The following is a 22,476-nucleotide window of genomic DNA, read 5'->3' as shown; positions in this document are numbered from 1 at the left end:
TTCCTGAATTGTGAGCTGTAAAAGTATCTGCAATCTAAGCTTCCTTTTCTCTTTAACACACATCACTCTTAAATTTCAGGAATATTTAAAAATATCTGGCAACTTTATTATTGTGTTTATTATAAGTTTTACACTTTGTAATAATTCATTTATTTCAAAGGCAGAGATACTATAAGAGACAGAGAATGCCTTCTCCTAGTTCACTCCTCAAGTCCCTTCAAAAGTCAGTGCTGTGCCATGCCCAAGATGTGAGCACAAATATATTTTTTTTCCTGATCCTCATAAGCATGAGGTATCAAGTAGGAATGGAGTTGGTACTTAGATCCAGAGAGTGTAATATGGATTGTGGATGTCTCCATCCAAATCTGGAGATGACACCTTTGTTTTATACTTATTCCTAAAATATTGTTTTAGGTCAATTGTGGGAAGGAATATTTAGCATTTTTGGTAACTTAAGAAATAATTTAAGAATGGAAGTCTATTTTAATTTCTCAGCTAAGTTCTACATACAAGTATCATTGATAATATTTACAATATGTGATATGAGCATAACTTTTGAATTAAATTTTACCTAAAGAATTAAATTAAAATGACATGTCCTGAAATGAAATGTTCTTGTTCCTCCTATATGTGTATCCTTGTAAACCTTTATACACAGATTTACACAACTGACACAGACACATAAGCACATACATTTGTAATGTAGAATCCTCATCAACAGCAGAATTTTATGAAGGAAGGGAAAAATCTACAGCCTGAAAAATATTACTGCCATAAGATTTGGAAAGTTTACAAATCACTAATGCAGTTATTCAACACGGTAAAGATCAAAATTCTCTTTCAGATGCATCGAAGATTTCTATTTTCATGCAATATTTTAAATACATTTGGGTGCCTGTATTTCCCTTAGAAAAATGTCTGAAGAGAGACCACACAACCTTCCACATAGTCGTACGATAATCAATTGAAAATAAACTGTGCTCCAAAAGAACATTTATCTCCCATAAATCATGCTTCTACAAAGGTGAAAGGAATGGTTTTAGGTTTATTCTACTTCTAAAAAATGATGGATGAATTGGACATAGGAGTATGGCTTGAAATAGCATCAAAGCCAAATACTTTAACATTAGCCTTAACTTTTTCCCATATATAGTGCATACAAATTTGCGTGTGTGTGTATGTGTGTGTGTGCGTGCGCACGCCCGAGCTTCAGGAATTCAGCTCTCAGTGCAGTTGTGTGCATCTATAAGCAATTTTGACAATTTCTTCTTTGGAAAACTCACTATGAATAACTATTCTGATTTTATACTATTGGTAAAATATGATTGCTTTACTTGTTTCATTTTAGAGAAGAGATGACATATTTGGTACTGTCAGAATATTTCCTAAATCTGTAGAAAATTCTGACAAGTTTTAGAAATAAATACTGTAGATACTCCTGTTTCATTCCTTTTATCTTTCTGATTTCTTTATGAACTAATGCATTTCTCATTTTTACAATCTTCACCTTGTATCTCAAATCAACTCTTTACTGATGTAAAAATATCATATCTGAATAATTCTTATTGTGGTTTACTTTTCTCCTTTTTAATTGTATATATTTGTAAGGTGCAGGGTAATAATCCATGGCAGGCACATAATGTGAGAACAAAATCAGGTTAGCCAACATTTCTATTTCTCTAAGCATATCTTTTGGGCACAGTGTGTGACATTGATACATGTATACCGTGGTTTCTTTGCCAGCACATATACTAACATTGGAGCAATACAGAGGAGACTAGCATGGCCACTGTGCAAGAATGGCTCAATACATGCATGAAATCTGTTGATTGAATCATGGCAACTGATATTAATCTTTTTCAACACCATTCAACATTTTTTATTTTTTCTTTCCTAAATATTTGTATTTTTAAACAGTGAAATCTTGTACTAGTCTCTAAAATTATACTTAACTATAGGCTAGTGGCATTTGGATTTTGATAATGCTGCTAGTCCAAGAAAAACTGCTAGATTTTTATCCATAAGTTTGGATGTACATGGATTTTCTATGAAAACACAATGCCATCGTATGTTATCACTGATAGATTTTGGAATCCATGTGATACCCTTGAAGCAAACTCTTGTGGCTATTGAGAGATGATATTTATATCTACATATCTACATCTAAATTTATAACTAAACATTTATATAATATAAAATAAATGAAAGCAATTTGGGAAAAATCCATTGTGTGTGTGTGTGTGTGTGTGTGTGTGTGTGTATATATATATATATATATATATATATATATATATTTAAAGGTTCATTTATTTTTATTGCAAAGTCAGATATACAAAGAGGAGGAGAGACAGACAGGAAGATCTTCTGTCCAATGATTCACTCCCCAAGTGACTGCAACAGCTGGTGCTGCGCCAATCTGAAGCCAGGAGCCCAGATCCCCTTCCAGGTCTCCCATGTGGGTGCAGGGTCCCACGGCTTAGAACTGGCACCCATATGGGATCCCAGCGCATTCAAGCGAGGACTTCAGCTGCTAGGCCACCGCGCAGGGCCCCCATTATATATTTTGAACTATGCTGTTGTATTTACCGTAGAGATGGGGATTCATTTATAATATTAAGCTAATATCCTTCTGTCTTTTGAGACTTTAAAAAAATGATTTTCTAACATTTAGCTTTACTCCTGACATTAACTAGTTGATTATTTATACAAGTGTCTTTTCCCAGTCATTTCTCTAGTTTACTGTTCCTACGGCATTATTGATCTCATTATGTAAGTGGTGACCTCTTAGATTTTCCTTCAGAAATAGGTTACTCATTTTCCTGGATCCCATATCCTCCTCTTCATTTTTACCTTGCTTGTTTCTTGCAAGTCTCTTGGGGTGTAACACAGAGGACCAGTAGAGCAAGAGATGGTTACTATGCTTACATGCAGGAAAACTTCTCTGAATTGTGATCTGCAAGTTGCAGTTTGAGTCATGCAATGATGTAGGAAGAGTGAACAGGCTCCAAAGGAAATAATGAGTAAAACAGTAAAAGGCTCCTAAGGAAACAATGTTTTATGTGCTGGCTACAAGGATGGAGCCTAATGTCACGGGAAATTAACAACAGCACCTTACAATGTCCATGTTTATTCAAGTATCATCCAGACTATCTAGCATCTTGTGGTCTGTAATCAAAATTTTGGAAATAATTTTTCACTTCAGTGGAAAGTCATTGGTCAGCTTCATGGCAGAAAGTATAACTGACATTCATATAATGACACGGACAGGATGATGAAGGCAGAAATCTACATGACTGGATCAGTTGTCTCCAGCCCTATCTTTTACACAAACTAATGGGTGTTGCAGTCCTACTAGATCCTGCAGTCCTACTGCATCCACAGAAAACAGTTGGAGTGCAATAACCCTCACCAGGCCCACTCCTTGTCCTGGTTCCCATGCTTGCCACTATGTACAGCAGACTAGTCTAGTCTGGCCCACATCCCGTTCAGCTTTCATACATGTCAATGGGCACTGAAGTCCAGTTCAACCCAATCAGCCTATCCCCAATCCAGCCCACATTATGTGCCAGTGGGTGCCACTCTGTGTCTAGCAATGCCTGTCCCAGTCCTGGTTCTCATGCTCATCAGAAGGAGTGGCAACCCAAGAGGGAGGTGCCCTAATGGGCTCACTCCCACTCCTGAATCTTGCACTCTCCAGGTGGTACTGCAGTTTATTTAGCTCAACAGAATTTTCTTTATTTGAAAAGAAGCATGGTGGTAAAGTAGACGGAATAATGACCTTGTATATTTCAATGCTGCATACAAAAGTGATAGGGATTTTTAGTAAAAATGTGCTTATTTTAAAAATAAGAGCAAATGTTAAAACATTTATACAGGGTAAAGGCTATCAAATCATATTGGTGAAAATATGTATACAATATAAGGAATATGAAGAGTGATAAATGTAGATGCCAAAAACAATTCTAAATATTTTATGAATTAGAAGGGGGAAAAAAAGACATTCAGCTTAGTGGAGAAGTATTGCAAAGGGTGGAGAGAAGTATGTGTTCAGAATTCTGGTGCAGTAAGCATAGGGATGCAAGCTGGAGAGAGGCTAAAGACAAAAGCAGCAAATATGAGAAATTAGGAGCCTAGACACATGTCTGGACTAGATACTAGTATAATTGAATACCAGTACAATTGAAGGCAAAACTGACAATGAGGAATCGGCATACATAACCAGAGAGATTCAGAAGAAAGGGGAACAGAGGAGGAAGCAGACTCCATTAGGCAAGGATCTGATTAAATAACAGCCCTTGCTCTTTAACCAAATTTACATGAGCGTATGCTTTATGCGAAAATGCTGGGTTCTATGGATGTTGGGAAAATGCAATAATTATCCTCAAAACATCATATTTGGCAAGAAAAGCAGAAATACGATATATTTTCATTGTAATGAAGGCTTTTCCGGGATAATGCAGAACAGTGATGGGTGGAATAACTCTGGATACAGACAGAAAGCTACAAACAGGCTTCCTTGAGGAGGTGGCATTTCCTAAAGATTGAGTGTATTGCCAACACAGACACAGATAAGGCTAGAGGAAGAAATTCTTGACACAGGTTTTTTTTTTCTTTTTTCTTTTCACAGAAAGAAACAATACTAGACACTGAAACGTGCACGTTGCCTTCAAGATGCTAGAAAGGTGAGTTTATAAAGGAAGTTTCATATCATTGCTTGTCACAATCATCCTTGTTCATAGCAAGTAAGCACTGACCTTCCTGGAAAACGGAAGTGGGCTTTTCAGGTCAGGCTAGAGGGTACTTGGGATGAGCCAATCCTTAAAAAAATAAAAATAACATATATATATATATATAGAGAGAGAGAGAGAGAGAGAAAATAAAGCATGTAAGCATAATTACATGTGCTTATATAGCACATGATTAAATTTTTGATTTACAATTCTATTATGATCAATATAGAGCGTAGGCCTCAGAGGCAAGGTTAAAGAAGTTAAAACAGACATAACAAACTAGATAATTTAAAAGAGATAATTGAAGTTAAAACAAGAAAGCACTTGAGTAATACTTAAGGAAAATGAACAAGGCCTGAGATGTATTTGGTATGAGTAGAACTGACCTAACAAAGAAATATTGGAGGAAAAGTACCAAAATTTCTCATAAGCAAGAATTCTGTATAGAAGAGAAACACCAGTTGAACACAAAAGGATGATACTGCAATTCAAGAGGGGCAATTGGACAGAGGAAATGCTGGTATAACAGGAAAGAAGAAAGAAGATCAGGTAACCTTCTTGGATACTTTGCACTAGAATATTTTTAAGAGGTTTATTTATTTTTTTTGGAAAGTCAGATTTACAGCGAGAGGAAGCGACAGAAAGATCGTCCATCTGCTGGTTCCCTCCCCAAATGGCCTCAATGGTCGGGACTGAGCCAGTCCAGAGCAAGGAGTTAGGAGCTTTTTCCAGGCCTCCTTCCAGGGTGCCAAGGCTTTGGGTAAGCCCTCTCTGCTTTCCCAGGCCAAAAGTAGGGAGCTGGATGGGAAATGGAGCAGCTGGGATGCAAATTGGTACCCATATAGCATGCTAGTGCTTGCAAGCAGATTAGCCAATTGAGCCGTTGTTCCAGCCCCTAGAATCTGGTAGTACTTTAGATATTCTTGTTCATCATATATGGCTGTGGCTAATTTTATCATTCTTTTAAAAAATCTATCTATATAGAGTATAAGTTTTCAGAGAAGCTTTTGCCTAATTTGTCACAGTTATTAAGTAGCAGAACCAGCATTCATTTACATGTTTGCCTCATTAGTGCATGCATTCTAAGGCTACTAATGCTGTCTAAGACAATGGCTGAAAGATGAGAAAAAGTCAAGAAAGAAGAGCACTTAATGTAGGGAAGGTACTTAGTATTGAGGGCCACAGAGGAGAAGCAAGGGACAGAGGTTAAACAGCAGACACAATGGTGCTTAAAAAGTTCACAGAGTATGATATAATAATACTATTTTTACATTACCCTTTTTCTTTTGTTGTATTTGTATAGCTGAATCTACCAAATACATAAATTTTGGTTTCTTTGTATTTATATTACTTTAATATAAGAAATGATGAGAGTTGTATTATAATAATTATCAGGAGTCGGCTGTGATTCTAAGAATCTAATGTATTGTTGACAAATTCTTTATAAAAACAAAAGCAAATTACAAAGAGTATCTACAATAAAAATTCTTGTAAAACACAATCAAAAGATAAATAAGATACATGGAGTGACATTTGAACATATGTTTCAACTGTTACTATAAAAATAGAGAGCTTGCCACTCAAAACCTCCATATAAGCTGGAAATCAGGTTAATCGCTTTTAAAAGCGATGTATTGACCAAAGACCACATGTCAGAATATAAATGTTGATACTTGAAATGGTTTCTTTTTCTTATTTTTGGCAGTTAACTGAAAATTCCACACTACTTGAAAGATCAGAAAAGACAATGATAGCACATCCTTTTGATAAAACATACCTATTTTAAGCAAAAACTTCAATGAATAAATTGCTTTTAAATATGTAAGCTACAATTGTGTAAGAAACTCATTTCTAGTTCATTTAAACTAGATTGACTTGCTCTATGGTGTTAATTTATTACAAAAAATGAGTAAGTTTTCATTGTAAGAGCAAGTTTAAACATTCAGATCTCTAAAAGCTAGAATACATTTGTGACTTTGTTTTGTGTTTAGAAGTCTGGTTTGTTAGTTTGTGTGAATATTTTTCACATTTCTACTTTCCATCACATTCCTCTCCACTAAAGTTTTACTAATGCCTTTAAAGCAATGTTTCCCTCTTAATCCCACGTCAAAACCAGAAATAAATGTGAGTGAAGCTGTCAATTTAGGTTTAAATAAGACACTCAAACTTGAACTTGAAATATGTTTTCTATTAGCTAATACTTGTCTCGTGAGAAGAAGGAACAAAGACTGAATAATAGATGCTGAATGAATGATGCCCTTTTTAAAAAAAAGATTTATTTACTTTAATGCAAAGTCAGATATATACAGAGACGAGGAGAGACAGAGAAGTATCTTCCATCCCATGATTCACTTCCCAGGTGGGTGCAATGGCCGATGCTGCGCCGATTCAAATCCAGAACCCAGATCATGTTCCGGGTCTCCCATGCAGATGCAGGGTCCCATGGTTTTGGGCTGTCCTCGACTGCTTTCCCAGGTCACTAGCAGGGAGCTGGATGGGAAGCGGGACTGCCGGGATTAGAACTGATGTCCATATGGGATACTGGTGCATTCAAGACGAGGACTTCAGCTGCTAGGCCACTGCACAGGGACTGAATGACAGTAAGAGAACTGCTTATATCAAGAAAGTCATTGAGGGCCTGGTGCGGTAGCCTAGTGACTAAAGTCCTCGCCTTGACCTTGCCAGGATGCCACATGGGCACCTGGTCTAATCCTGGCAGCCCTGTTTCCTAATTAGCTTCCAGCTTGTGGCCTGGGATAGCAGTAGAGGATGGCCCAAAGCCTGCCTTTGGTTCCTGCACCCAAGTGGGATATCGGGAAGAAGCTCCTGGCTCTGGATCAGCTCAGCTCTGGCCATTTTGGATGCTTGGGGAGTGAATCATCGGATGGAAGATCTTCCTTTCTATTTTTCCTCCTCTCTGTATATCTGACTTGGCAATAAAAACATAGAAAATGAAAGAAGGCCATTGAATGGAGTGGAGATTCCACACTGTCATCTGAACACTACCTCAACCCCTGATAATTGTTTTGAATTATTGCTTTGAAGATCCAATCACAGAAAAATAGAAAGAAAACATTACAATGTAGTGTGGTAAACAGTCTGGGATTGGATACACATACATATGATAAATCTTTAAAACAGGGCACATATGTCGAAAAGTTCTCCCAAGAAAAGTGAGCATGCAACTGAGTTCTAAGAGGTATGACTTGCAAGCAAAGTGGGGCAGAAATAGCTCCAGTGAGCACAACATCTTGTTCTGTGTCAGAATTTGGAGGTAACATGGCCAAGTGATCAATAGGCAAGAACATTCCTGAAGAATAAGGGCTAGCAGGTCAACACAGTAAGAGGGAAGGGGAAAAGGAAAGGATGGAAGCAGCCAGGCAGGCAGGGAAGAGCTCATAACACTCGTATTGGTTTGCAGAAGACGTTGAGGATTAATGACAGAACTCATGAGCACCTTTACAACTGAAAATCACGCTTCTGGAAGTAGTGCAAGGTTTGTTAGAAACATAGAGAATATGCTAAGAAGTGAACAGATCTGCTGCATTGCCGTCCCTCATGTGGGAAATAGTGAGGGTTCAAATTATTCCAGCGGTGGCATGGCAGATCTATGGAACAGATGGGAATTTATCCAAATTAAATGAAATCAGCGTATGAAAACCTGTACCTATCTTTATATCAGGTCAGTTCACAATGGCTAATAGAATCAACCCAGATGTCCAGCAATAGATGACTAAAAAAATATATATACATATATACTATGGAACACTACTCATCCCTAAAAAAGAATGAATCACGGGGCTTTTTATTGGGGCACCTAATGGATGCAATTAGAAGCCATTACAAGTTAGACCCAAAGAAGCCATCAAATAAGTCAGTCCCAAAAAGACCAATATCATGTTTTCCCACAATGAAATAACTATTTAGAGTACAAAAATGTAATTTATAGGTACAAGACACCTTGTCCCAACTATTGCTACCTTTTTAAAAAAGATTTATTTATTTTTATTACAAAATCAGATATACAGAGAAGAGGAGAGATAGAGAGAGGAAGATCTTCCGTCTGATGAGTCACTCCCCAAGTGAGCACAACGGCTGGTGCTGCGCCGATCCGAAGCCAGGAATCTGGAACCTCTTCCTGGTCTCCCACACGGGTGCAGGGTTCCATAGCTTTGGGCCGTCCTCGACTGCCTTCCCAGGCCACAAGCAGGGAGCTGGATGGGAAGTGGAGCTGCTGGGATTAGAACTGGTTCCCATATGGGATCCCGGTGTTCACGGTGAGGAGTTTAGCTGTTAGGCCACGCTGCCAGGCCGACTACCTTTTGCATTCTTAGGATTCTGGGACCTCATACAAAAGCCTGGCAGGGGCCTGACATGGTGACCTAGCAGCTAAAAGTCTTTGCCTTGAATGCGCCGGGATCCCATATGGGCATCGGTTATAATCCTGGTGACCCCACTTCCCATCTTGCTCTCTTCTTGTGACCTGGGAAAGCAGTCGAGGACTGCCCAAATCCTTGGGACCCTGCACTCGCATGGGAGACCTGTAAGACGCTCCTGGCTCCTGGCTTCAGATTGGTGCAGCACTGGCCATTGTGGTCACTTGGAGAGTGAATCATCGGACAGAAGATCTTTCTCTCTGTCTTTCCTCCTCTCAGTATATCTGACTTTGTAATAAAAATCAATAAATCTTTGGGAAAAAGCCTGGCAGGCCTGGGAAGAGGTGGTACTTGTTACTTGCCTAACAAATTCTCTTTTGGGCTATGAAATACCAATGGCATCTAGTTCCAGGTACAAAAGAAGCTGCGCAGAGAAGAAGAGTAACCTGTTGGGAATGACTGGAAAAGCCCCTCTTTATTCTGTAAGCTTGAGAATGGAACACCCTTAGTTTCTTAGTCTTGCTTAGGGCAAACCTGATTGTTGAAAAGCTTTTTTTTTTCCTTCTTCTGGAAAACAGACATATCACTTTTGTGTACTTTTATCTGGGAAATTGTTTTATTAGTTATTACCATTATTTTGTATCCACAAAAGGATGACAAATTGAGAGTTGAATATTTGACAACTTCTATTGAGTAAAAGTGATTATTTTATAGAATGGATAATGTTATTATCTCTAGAATATGATACTACTTTTATTATAATTATCTTACCATGTTTTAACTTTTGCGTTAGGATTATACACTGGGCAGCTGTATCATCAGTGATTTTTTTTTTTTTAAGATTTTATTATTATTGGAAAGCCAGATATACAGAGAGGAGGAGAGACAGACAGGAAGATCTTCCATCCGATGTTTCACTCCCCAAGCGAGCTGCAACGGACCGGTATGCGCCAATCCGATGCCGGGACCAGGAACCTCTTCCGGGTCTCCCACGCGGGTGCAGGGTCCCAAAGCTTTGGGCCGTTCTCTCCTGCTTTCCCAGGCCACAAGCAGGGAGCTGGATGGGAGGTGGAGCAGCCGGGATTAGAACCAGCGCCCGTATGAGATCCCGGGGCTTTCAAGGTGAGGACTTTAGCCGCTAGGCCACGCTGCCAGGCCCTATCATCAGTGTTAAAATGTGCAGAATAACAATAAACTGACAGATACAGTAAAACCTCACTAGTTAGAAGACAGAATAATCTGAAATGCACACACAATGCACTGTAAAAATACTTTGTTTCTTCTGTGCAAGCAATAATTTAATGGAGGTAATATTGTCATTACTGGATGCTGGATCTACCACAGGAGGAATAAACCATGGAAGTATAATTACCAAACAAATTACAAGCAAAGTGTCTGAAAAGACTTTGTTACTTTATTACTCTCTTGAAATCCTTTGCTTGGAATATTTTTTCCTTTATTTTCACACCCATACATGAAAAACCAAATAAAGGGAGTTTTACTCTTCTAGTTACATTAACAATTCATTCTAAAGAATAACATACATACTTAAACTTTAAAATCTGTTTTCCTTTGCTTTTAGAATTTGCATGCATTTTAAGTTAAGATTTTAGCAATACATGGAGAAATAAAGGTCTCAGTCTATATTTCTCACATGAAATCCAAAATAGCATCATCAGAACATACAGTTTTCTGTAGTTCCATCCTTAGTTTTTATGTCATCCAATAGTAGTTTATTAACAGTCATGACCCAAGGTAGATTTCTCATGAGACTCAAAAGTTTCAGGGCCTCTCATTTACACTGATTCCTTTTTTATACATCTGACAAGGGCCCTCAAAATATATTCAAAAAAATTATTTTTAAAGCCTTTTAAATAATGATTTCAACTTAGTGACATCATCCTCATTTTCCATTCAGATATACTGTCACATATTCATGTTTTTACAATTTAGATGTCTACAATTTCCAGGGATATACTTATGAGTACTAGAGTTGAGAATACATTTTAGTTGTGTTTATCGATTATATTGATGAGGTTAACAGTCTCCTTGTGAGTATAATTGGCTTATTTCTGGCTGCCTAGTTGTAACAATGAGTTTCAGGAAAATTTGACCTTTCACTATGCTAATGCATCTGGGATCACAGTAACGATTGTGTCCAACAGTCATATCAAAATAAAAAGGTATCACAAGAAGTGGATTTACTTGTAATAACCCCACAAAAACTTACACTTGTTAAACAAACTCCTTGTTTTCCTTAAAAAGCAGTTATGATTAAATAAAGATATCTTGTCATTGAAAAAAAAAGTTACTGAACAGATTCATGCAGTTCTGCTATGAGTCTTATGCAATTAAGGCCTTTGGGGCCAGGAGCTTTAAGATAATCTCCCTTGCAATACTTTTTCTTGAAAACATGCATATACTTGTGCTTAACTGCATACATGTATTCAAAGTATACCAAGGTTGTGACAGATAAAATGGACACAAGGAGTAGGAGGAAAGGCATAAGCAATGCTTCTTAGGTCTTTGAGGATTGAATACTGAGGGTTCACTTCTGGTAGTGCAGGCTAACTTTCACCACGATGCTAGGAAGCACAGGAATTACTATCCACACACTTCAAAATAAAGGATGGCAAGCTAGGGCATTTATGGATAATTCCTGTCCCATAGACTGTTGCTCTCTCCACTCTAGCTGAAGTGCACAGAACTGAGTAGACAACCAGGGGGTTAACTGCAAAAGCAGAACAGCAGAGATAAATATACTTGCAGTGAGACCCTAGTGCATGTATTTAATGGATCATCAAAAAATGAGATGGAAATCAGGGCCCGACACAATAGCATAGTTGTTAAAGTCCTTGCCTTGCACGCCCGTGATCCCATATGGTCTCCGGTTCTATGCCTGGCGACCCGGCTTCCCATCCAGCTCCCTGCTTGTGGCCTGGGACAGCAGTTGAGGATGGCCCAAATCCTTGGGATCCTGCACCCGCATGGGAGACCTGGAGGAGCTCCTTGCTCCTTGCTCCTGGCTCCTGGCTTCGGATTGGCTCAGCTCCAGCCGTTGCGGCCACTTGGGGAGTGAACCATTGGACGGAAGATCTTTCTTTCTGTCTCTCCTCCTCTCTGTATATCTGCCTTTCCAATAGAAATAAATAAATCTTTAAAAAAATGAGATGGGAATCAGAGGTGAGATGAGGGAAATTGAAAGTTTGCTTTAGGTAAATACTTATATGTTCATTTTTTTTTTCTGACGAGGAAATTGGGATTCAATGAGGGTAGATAAGTTTCCTGAGAATGCATGGCACATAGGTGACAGGGATAAGATCTGAATGCACACTTGTCTGATGCCAAAGATCATTCATTCCCCACCATATCACATGCCTCCTTGGGGAAGGAGGACATCTAAGACAACAAGTCACATTCTTGTCACTTCAGTAGGATGTAATTGCTGACTCTAGATGATGGGAGCAGATGAAGTTAATGTGATGATTCGCATTGTGATATTTTTTCTAGTACCTGCTCTGGGGAGATGAATTGTTTTGTCTCTTTCCTTGTAAAAAAGTAGATTGAGCCTTGTGAACAAATAACTAGTTCATACAGACTGTCTGTACAACATAGATTAGATGGTGCAACGCAATATAAAAAATTCTGCTGTAAACCCAGGGAGTGTCTTTATTCCTGTCATGTCAGATAACTCAGAGTCACATTGTAAAACAGATGAAGAAAATTATACATTTGGCTCTAACTATTGAATAATCACTGACGCTTTACCTCAGGCCAATATCCACAGTAGTAAAACATGCTTTAAATATTCAAATATCTCTTACATGCTTAAATAATTGAGAGCCAGTCTACAACCCACTGACATCCAAGAGGCTAGAAGCCATGTTCGACAAGTTAAGACTTTGTTTTATGTTTTCTCCAGGTTCCAGGCTATGAAATGTGAGTTGAAATGGTGAGGGCCTCTTAACTGTAATGTATAACTGCTGATACTCACTTCTCCAGTATATTTTCTCCAAGTCGTTTTGATTATGGAAGCCCGTGTTTATGTAGAGCTGCCACTAGAGCAAATTAGTGTGGAATGCTGTTGTCACCAGATGGAATACAGCTTCCTGAAAGCCACAATGACTTTGCATGTATAACAAATAGATGTTTTCTAGGCAATGACACTTTGGGGATTGCTTAATCCTACTGCTTATTGTAGACTAGATCACATAACTTAGTGGTCAAGTAAAATTTGAAGCAAGGACTACATGATCTCAAACATCTGAATGTTTAGGCTGACCATTGTTCACCACACTAAAAGTCCTAGGAAATCATAGTCCTCTATTTCTGACTTGAAATTCATCTTACATAATTATCTTTGTTCTATACTACCACTTTTCCTGTAATCTGGAATCTCCAAAAATATTAGAACATTAAAATTCATGTTATAATGCTTAGGTTAGACAGAAAAAAAATCAGAAGTCAAAATACTGAGCATGTTGAACTTTTCAGCCACAAAAATGAGAAGTGCTACAGGAAAAACGTTATGAGGAATTTTTTTGGTAGGAAAAATGTTAAATCTTTATTCCCTTTTATGGAAAACTAAACCTTGCAGAAAATGAGTTTTATTTGTTAAAACACTTTGAAAAGAAAGATTATGTTGCCAATACCTGGCTATTAATATTGAAAAATCACAAAAACACATCTAAAAATTACCGACACAAATTCCTAAGCCTCCATCATCAACATGGTAGATTTCTTTTTCTTTTTCAACTTCTCTCATGTATTTATCAGTAACATGAGTGTCATTTTGCATCCTTTTCTTGGAGCATCATTCAGTTATTTTGCAGGAGGCACAATGATGAAATTATCTGAAGCCTGGCCAGGTATAATGGTTCATCGGCATCCCACTGTCAAAAATAACTCCTTTTCTACACTTGAAGAAAATGCGCACATGTTTGTGAGCTTGTTAAAGGAGTCATAGCAGAAATTCTGCAGGCACAAAGTTATATTCATAACAACACATAAACCGGCAGTTACACAAGTTTTCCTATATGCACAATTCAACAGAAAGACATTGAAAAGAGGCTCGCTCCAAGTGTCTAATTCTGTCACACTTCTCAAGTAGAGCCCATGACAGACAAGTGCTTTAGGAAGTTAAATATTCCTTGTAGGTGGGCATTAAATTTTTGTTAGGTTGTGAGAAATCTACAGAAATTCAGAATTTTCTAGGATAATAATGGTAACAAGAAACAACATAGTAGTTTCCATTTATTTAGTGGTTTCAGATGTAATAGATGCTTATACCAAGCATCTTAGAGGTTATTGAGCCTAACAAGTGTACAAAATAGGCATGCTTAGCTTATAGATGAGGACATGAAAATAGAGGTTAAGTGGCTTATACAATGGCACATCGTGAAGATGTGGGGGTGATGATATTCAAAGATAGATCTTTCTGACGCCAAAGCCTGCTCTCTGAGTCATTCTGTTATAGCATTCATGTCTGAGCTAACCTCACAGATAACCTTTCCAGTTATTAGTTGTGTGACATTGAGCAAGAGTTAACATCTCTTCAACCTCTCCTCTAAATAATTAATGCCTGCCTTCATCAGTGGGTTATTATGAATAGCAGAAGGAGTTAACAAATGTCAAAGTGCTCTGTCAAGTTGAAATGCCATTTTAATGTGAACTATTATGTAGTCACCATTACTGGTAATAGTAATTGATTTTCATAATTAGAGTGATCCTGCAATTCATGTAAAAAATGGTTCTAGGGCCAGGGACCTAAAGTTTGGTCCACAGAGGATGCAGCTTTAGTATTTTCTGAGAACTTATTAGGAATGCAGAATCTTAGGGCCAGCTTGTGGCACAGTCCATTATGCCACTACTTGTAAAACCCTGGCTGCAGCTGCATTTAGCATTAGCATTTAGGGTGTAAACCTGTGTATGAAGCGAACATACACAGGACAGACTTGGATAGTACATTCCCTTATTGCAATATTTATAGCCCAGCAAAGGTAACACATCCTGGGGATAGACACACTTTATGGACATTTTCCAAGTGATCAATAGATATTTTTTTCTTATTGTAGCTTGCTTATTTATATGCTTTATTTTGTTTATGGGTCTAATTTCTTTCACTGTTTCAGAAACAATAGCTTCTCATGAAAAGAGACGTTTATCAAGATTTAAAAAACTAAAACGTTATAAATTAGCGGGGAAGGAGGTGAAATGTTTGGACAGATAAAAAAGAATTTCAAAAAATCTAAATATTAAAAATCTATTATATTGAAAGATATTTATTTTGGTATAATTAAAAAAACACATGTATGGTATTTTAATAGTATACATTCTGAAGAACTTTTTGAGAACCCTGCAAGTAAGGAATATCAGAGGAAATTTTTTGTTTTGTTTTGTTTTTGAGGAATATCACAGCAAATTTTAAGAATTATAAGAGGGAAATAAAAAGAATAATATTGCCGGAGAAGCAGAAAAGAGAGTTAAGTGGTAGAAATATGCACATAAAACATGAATATAACAAGACTGAAAGGTAATGTATAGGGCTGAAGTGCCACTCCGCTTAAGTAATACTTGCCATGATAACAGTTGCTCAGTGTAAAGAAAACAGGTATGAAACACAAAATCCTTTAAATTATTCACGGTCTAGCTAGAGTTTAAGGGAAAGCAAGGTCTCAGATTGTTAGAATCACACAACTATTGTTGGAAGCAACTGAACAAGAACTGGAGCTTTTTTTTGTTTTTGTTTTTTAAAAAAATTCTTCCCAGCCATGCAATAAGATATATTATAAAATATTTTAGAAGACATTCTTAGAGAAATAAAAGCCTTATAATTTCTGCTGCCCAATTTTATTACACAAAAATGAAAACCAAAATGATAAAAATCTAACATGAATGAGAGCTACAAACATAATATATGAACATATTATATATGCCATACCATAATATATGCAAAGGTCTATGTCTACATACTAAAAGTACTGGAGATAGTGTTGTGGTGTAGAGTGTAACATTGCAACCTTTGATTATGGCATTGCATTTGGGCAACCATTCACACCCTGGCAGCTCCACTGTAAATCTGGCTCCCTGCTAATGGCCTAGGAAGACGAGTTAAGACAGTCTCCAAATGTGGGCTCCAACCACTCAAGTGGAGACCTAGAAGCAGCTTCGGCTCCTAGCTTCAGCTCTCTCTGAGTTTCAAATAAATAAGAAATCTATTTTAAATGGTAGTAAACATGTCAAAACTATGTTAACTTCACAAGATATCAGGAAAATGCAGTCATTAAAATGACTTTTTTCCTATTAGTTTGACACAATGTTGATTATTTCAAGTGGCCCATTCTGAAGAACTGCTATTTCTTACACACTGTTGGCAGGAATAATGATTGACACTTTTTTAAAACAAAATACAAACTGAATCAAAATGATTATATTGTATAACCAAGCAATTACGCCTCGAGCAAAATTCTTATGCAATGTTTATATATTTTGTGTATATATACAAATTTTTCTGCAATAATGCCAACATTTTGCAATAAAGAAAAATGGAGACAATCCAAATGTATGTCAATGGTGGAATGAATAAACTGGTTTGACTACGTGCTTCACATCAACATAGGAATATATTTAAAAAGTTTTTTTAAGTATACTTATGTTAAATATGCATATGATTCAGTGAAACTCAGTCATGGAATATATATACATATAAATATGTGTATACACTCAAGGTTCTCTAAAAAATACATGGAAAAAGGAACCAAAGTTTACTCTGGTGTCAAAAACTTGAAATTCATGCAAATTTTTTCTTATGTATTTTCCTGCACGTTTTCTATATACTCCATACCCTTGTTGAAGATGCCTTACATGGTTGGATTCTGAAAATGTTTGCACTCAAATAGAATTGTCTATTAATTCAACTTGCTATTAACTTTGGGCAGTTGCTTATCTATCATCAGTTTAAAATATATGATTTTAGTTTCTTACATGTTAAAACATGCTTGAGTGTACATAACAAAACTGTTGTGGCAGTGATATGTAGATATTCTCTAGAAAGGAGTCAGAAACTTGATTTTTATGCATACATCATAGTATTTGAATTTTTATAACAAACTCAGAAATGGTCGAGAATTAAATAATACAGATTACAAATAGTTGAACTTTTTCTTTCTGTATTTTCATCATTATTTGAAGACTCACTTCCTGATAATTCTGAACCTTTGCTGCTTTAGTAGTGCCTCTCCTACAGCTATTCGATTAACTCTGTACTGCCAAAATACTAATTGTGCAATCCCAAGTTGGACCAGTTTCAGTATTTTAAAAGTGTGTTCCATCTCATTCCTAAAATTATGTCAAATTTTAATAAAACAAATTCAAGGCATCTTTTGGAAAAAACGTGAGAAGAAAGATAGCTTCTTGAGAGACAAATGCAATTCTACAGCGAGGGAAACTGGGAGGAGAAAAGACTGAGTTGGACAAATATGTGGTTTCCAAAGGTAATGTTTAGATTTTCTGAGGAAGAAAAAGCATGATAGTGAATCTGAAAGGTCATTGTCTTTACTGCTTTGAGTAATTTTTCTTGATAGATAACATAGTATAAATAGCCATGAATAGGTTATATGGAAAAATGTTAGAAACAGTTTTAAAAGTGTGGTTGCACCTGTCTTGTTTTCAGTTTTGTGATTAGATTTTAGTGCTCTCAGGCATCAACTGAAACATGCAGCTCCCATAATTTTCTGTCTTGATCCCCCAATTTTTAGTGCCATAGGCGGCTTCACAGTCAATTATAAGGGATGTCTCTAGTTTTGATGCTTTTAACATAGCTTTTAGTGTTTGGGTCAAAGATGTAATTTTGCACTATTGCAATCAAATGACATTTCTAGTAATAACCATATTCTAAGATTGCCATTTTTTGCTAAGATTTTGGAAAAGGCTATCATTTTGAATCAAGAAAGAGTCATCTTTATGAGTCATCTGAAAAGGAAAGCCAATGAGATTTTTATAATATCATTCTCCAAAAAAAAAAAAAAAAACACAAACATTTTGATGATATTTGTTAAGGTTCACATGCCTCTATTTGTTAAAACTCTCCTCAGACACAGAAAAACAAAATAGATGAACAGCAACAAAGCAGAGAGCAAATAAAGAAACAAGGAAAAAATCAGTGTATAAACTGTATACTGTGTAAAGAACAAATTACATAAAGCAAATGTGATCATTGAAGCATTATCTCAGATCTCAGTATGCTTAGGAATGTCAAGTGAATTGTAATTTATGGTTGGGAATAACACCTAAGGAAAATAATCACTGTGGGTCAGGTACCAGGCTAATGATTTCAAATCTAGCACCAACTATCATTATATATTCTCAACATGTTTATTGGATTTGGGGTTGGAGAGTGGAATTACCTCATTTTAGAATGAGGATATTTCACACTTAGATATTACGCTTCTTGTCCAAAGCTATCCATAAAAAGGGAATAACCTAAAGTGTTTGGAACTTGCATTTCTACATATAACAATATTTTGCAGACACAAGGGAGGATGATTAGACATGTCAGAATTAGTCTGAGGAAAATCAAAGCAGTCAATGTTCTCTATGTCCTAAAAAATATCAATAGGCCACTAGCACAGTCAGATCTACTCCACTGCGATTAATAATTAAAGAGTCAGCAATTCACTGAAAAAAATCCTACTTATTAGAAAACATGGAGTGATATATAAACAATTAACAGAAGAAATCTAAAAGGATAATTCATAAATCTATTACAACTTCACAAATTATTAGGAATAGACAACTGAAAATTTTGTGTGACTCAGTCCTAGAAAAGAGAATGAAGTCCCTTTAATTTGTAGCAAAATAACTGGAAGACATAAAAAATGAAATAAGCCAAACACAGGAAGACAAGCACTAAATACACAAAACACAAAAACAAAAACAAACTAAAACCCTTAATCTGAACATAATGTAACAGGAAAGTTTTCAGGAAACACAAGAGATTTAGACAACCAATATAACACTAGAAACAGATTTTAAAAGTTCCTGATGTTACCCAGCATAGTGGGGCAACTATACCTCACATATAGCCAATCTGGTATATATTTTATGAGCAAATACAACGAAGCTTCAACATTGAGGTAATGCCTAGGGAGAAATGTTGACGCATCTCACTGTATGAAGTATATGCACTGAAACTGTATTATCTGATTTTGTGGATTCTATGGGTTGAAACTTTGTACTACAACATTGTCTGTGTGTGAGTATATATATATATACATATATATATATATTCAGTTATTTTTAACAAGTCACTGAAAAAATTCAGAAGTACATTTCTTCACTTTTAAATTTATAAAAATAAACAAGCCTGAACATATCAAAGTATCAACTGATGATGAAAAGACAGAATTGTCACCCTTCACAGGTGGAAGTACAAATCTCTGTAGAAAGCCATTTGGAATTAACCAGCATAATCTTAGATGCTCATATACCCAGCAAATTTGCTTTTATATATTTAGAAATCTATGTGTTCATGCATTATTAATATGCACAAATATACAAAGGGGGCATTTGCTCAATGGTTTTTATTTTTGAAATATTTCCTATAACAAAAAAAATCAGCAAAAATGCCAATAAAATGAATGTGTAAGAGCTATAAGAACCTATTTTTAAAAATACTTATTTTTATATTGGAAAGTTAGATATATACAGAAAGGAGATATAGAACGATCTATTTCCTGGTTCACTTCCCAGGTGTTGGCAAAGGCTGGAGCTAAGCATATCCAGAGCCAGGAGCCTCCTCCAGGTCTCCCCCATGAGGGTGAGGGTCTCAAGGATTTGTGCCTCCCTCTACAGCCAATTTATAAAAAGTTATCAAAAGATATATAATTTATAATAGGATATATGCAATATTGCAAAGTTTCAACTAATTGCTTATTGTTTGGCATATATATTTAACTAATATGATGGATAAATAAATATCAAATATTTATGATAATAGTTAGTTGGAAGGAGGCTGATTGGGGTCTGGTGCCATGGTGTAGAAAGTGACTTTCTACAGTGTTTTGATTTTGCACTTATATCTTATTTCACATATATTTTAAAGTACATGTAGCAAATGTAGAGACTTGATTAACCTGGAGTGTGGCTGCATGATATCCCTATCTCCTATGCTTTATGTGAATAAATTATTTTATGGCAAGAATAAAGAATGATGTTCATGAAAAAAGGGAAATACCAAAGAAAAACCTAATTCACTTATCCTCTCAAAGATAACTTTGAAAATTGATATATTTTATTTCAAAGATTCACTTAGAGCTGTCTTTTTTCAATATAATTTTATGTTCCCTTTAGAGGAACGACTTGATGTACCTTTTTTTCCTCCAACCTCTGTTGAAATGCTAATTTTGTGGCCATGAAAACACATTAAAATATTATTCAACATCACAGCTCAGGATGGCTTTCTCATGGTAAAACCAATGACTATATTTCCAGGAGATTCAAGATGGTAGAATCGGGTAAGGACATATTCAAACAGATGGAGAAACATTAGCCAGGAAATTGGCCATGGAGGGCACATTCCAGGAAATAGGAGAGGACAGAACGACAGCAGAGGGGCACCTGGAGACTGACAGACACGGGAAAGCAGTGGAGACAACAGAATGGCTGAATGTGAAGCAGCAATCTGAACTGCACTGGCAGGCAAAACCCCACCAACAACAAAGTGGAAAGGGATGTTTACCATGAGCTCAGGAGGCAAACACAGAGAACTGCCCATCCTGTTGGTCTGTTTGATTTAATCAGGAGCAGAAACAGAGCGGAAGGTCCCAGACTGGTGGGTCGAGAACAGGGTGGATTTCACAGCCCAGTCTGCCCCAAAGGAGCCGAATCAGGCACCATTTTGTGCAGGGAGGCAAAGGCTATCATAGGAATTGACCGTGCACTTAGCTGGGAAGAAAATAATTTCTGGCTCAGTGAACTGCAATAATGTGGCAACCTATAGGTTCACCAAGACAGATCTGGTTAGCCCTCAGACCTGATGGACAGGAGATCAAGAACTCTAGTAGTGGCACATCAAGCAGCATTTTGTACAGTGTGGCAAAGGCTTTAAGACTGTGCAACAGTGCAACTGCGTATGTGCTGAACTGGGAGTGAACTCACTGAGCTCACTGTATTGCACTCATCCCACAGAGAAAATAACACCAAATTTGGCATCATATGAGCCATAAGAGGTCCATGTGACCCTCAGACATAATGGCCAACAGGTTCCAGCAAAATCAGCATTACCAACAACCTAGTTCTGTAGTACACCCGGTGTCTCCCTAATCCTGGGAACTGCTCAAATTGAAAGTGGGAGAAAGGATTTATAGACAACTGTGCAGCCACAGCACGGTATCACAGGAGGTGGAGAGTGGTGAGCCAAGAGCTGGGGATAGAGAGACTATGCTGGAAATCCAACATAAAAACCCACACCTAGAACTTGCTGGAGGCAGTGGCACAACTGACTGCAAACAAAGAACTATGTACAATCACAATAAGTAAAATTGAGTTGCAGACCTATGGGTGATACAGCTTAGAAACCTACCCCAAGGTAAGGAGGAAGCTTGGATCCCAACCATGAAGACTCCCAGACCTTCACCACAAACTATTAATACGAGCAACAAGGACTATATCCCAACTGCCAAGGAGGCCACAGGGAATTGGATGCCCTCGGACGCCGAGTACTCTGAGGTCACCCACCCCCAACCGGAGCTTCTGCAGGGGATGGAAGACGTCCAAACAGAAACAGAAGAACAATAAATGCCCTTCAGGACCAGGGAGGAGAGCTTTCTCTGGTCCAAGCTTGGCTCCACCTCTGGACCCCCACCCTCCCTCGCAATGACCATCGGGATTGCTTCAAAAGCCCCTCACAGCAAACAATCATACAAACTAAAAAAACCTAAAACAAATAGACAAACAACAGAAAGTAGAGCTTGAAATCTGACAGGAAAGAGCTGGCGTGGATTGGCTCATGCCTCGCTGGGTGGGACACAAAGATTAGTTACTCCTCACCATGGTGTTGAGGATTTTCCTGCACACCCCCCCCCCCCAAAAAAAAATGTTCTGCACCTTAAATGTCGACAAATATCTTGTTAGAGTTACAAGCCAGTCTGGATTATCCTAAAATCTGCCAAGATCAGCAAAATTATACTTCAACACAACAAATGGCTAAATACTAAAATGAAATAGACATAAGACAGCTGAATGGTACCTTATAGCCATTTTAAGGTATATAGCAGCCAGTCCTGTATATAAACTAAAATTGAAATGTCAATGAGCTAATCATAGGTTGTGGTTAGGACTTGCTTGTTTTTTTTTTTTTTTTAACATACTGG

The 22,476-nt window shown here is 37.2% G+C and overlaps 1 protein-coding gene and 1 non-coding gene across 2 annotated transcripts in view; one reads left to right on the top strand and one right to left on the bottom strand.

Annotated features, from left to right (window-relative positions):
- The window catches only part of LOC131481299 (protein eyes shut homolog), a 1,058,324-nt gene that overhangs the window by 319,562 nt on the left and 716,286 nt on the right, over positions 1–22,476 (bottom strand). The gene's annotated exons all lie outside the window — the stretch shown is intronic.
- LOC118758403 (U6 spliceosomal RNA) lies at positions 1,728–1,835 on the top strand. The gene has a single exon (XR_004995696.2). It is a non-coding gene; the product is annotated as a U6 spliceosomal RNA (small nuclear RNA).

This window comes from Ochotona princeps, chromosome 1, assembly GCF_030435755.1.
Source record: "Ochotona princeps isolate mOchPri1 chromosome 1, mOchPri1.hap1, whole genome shotgun sequence".
NCBI lineage: Eukaryota > Metazoa > Chordata > Mammalia > Lagomorpha > Ochotonidae > Ochotona > Ochotona princeps.
Note: the sequence above shows the minus strand (reverse complement) of the source record. Positions and strands in the feature narration are given on the sequence as shown.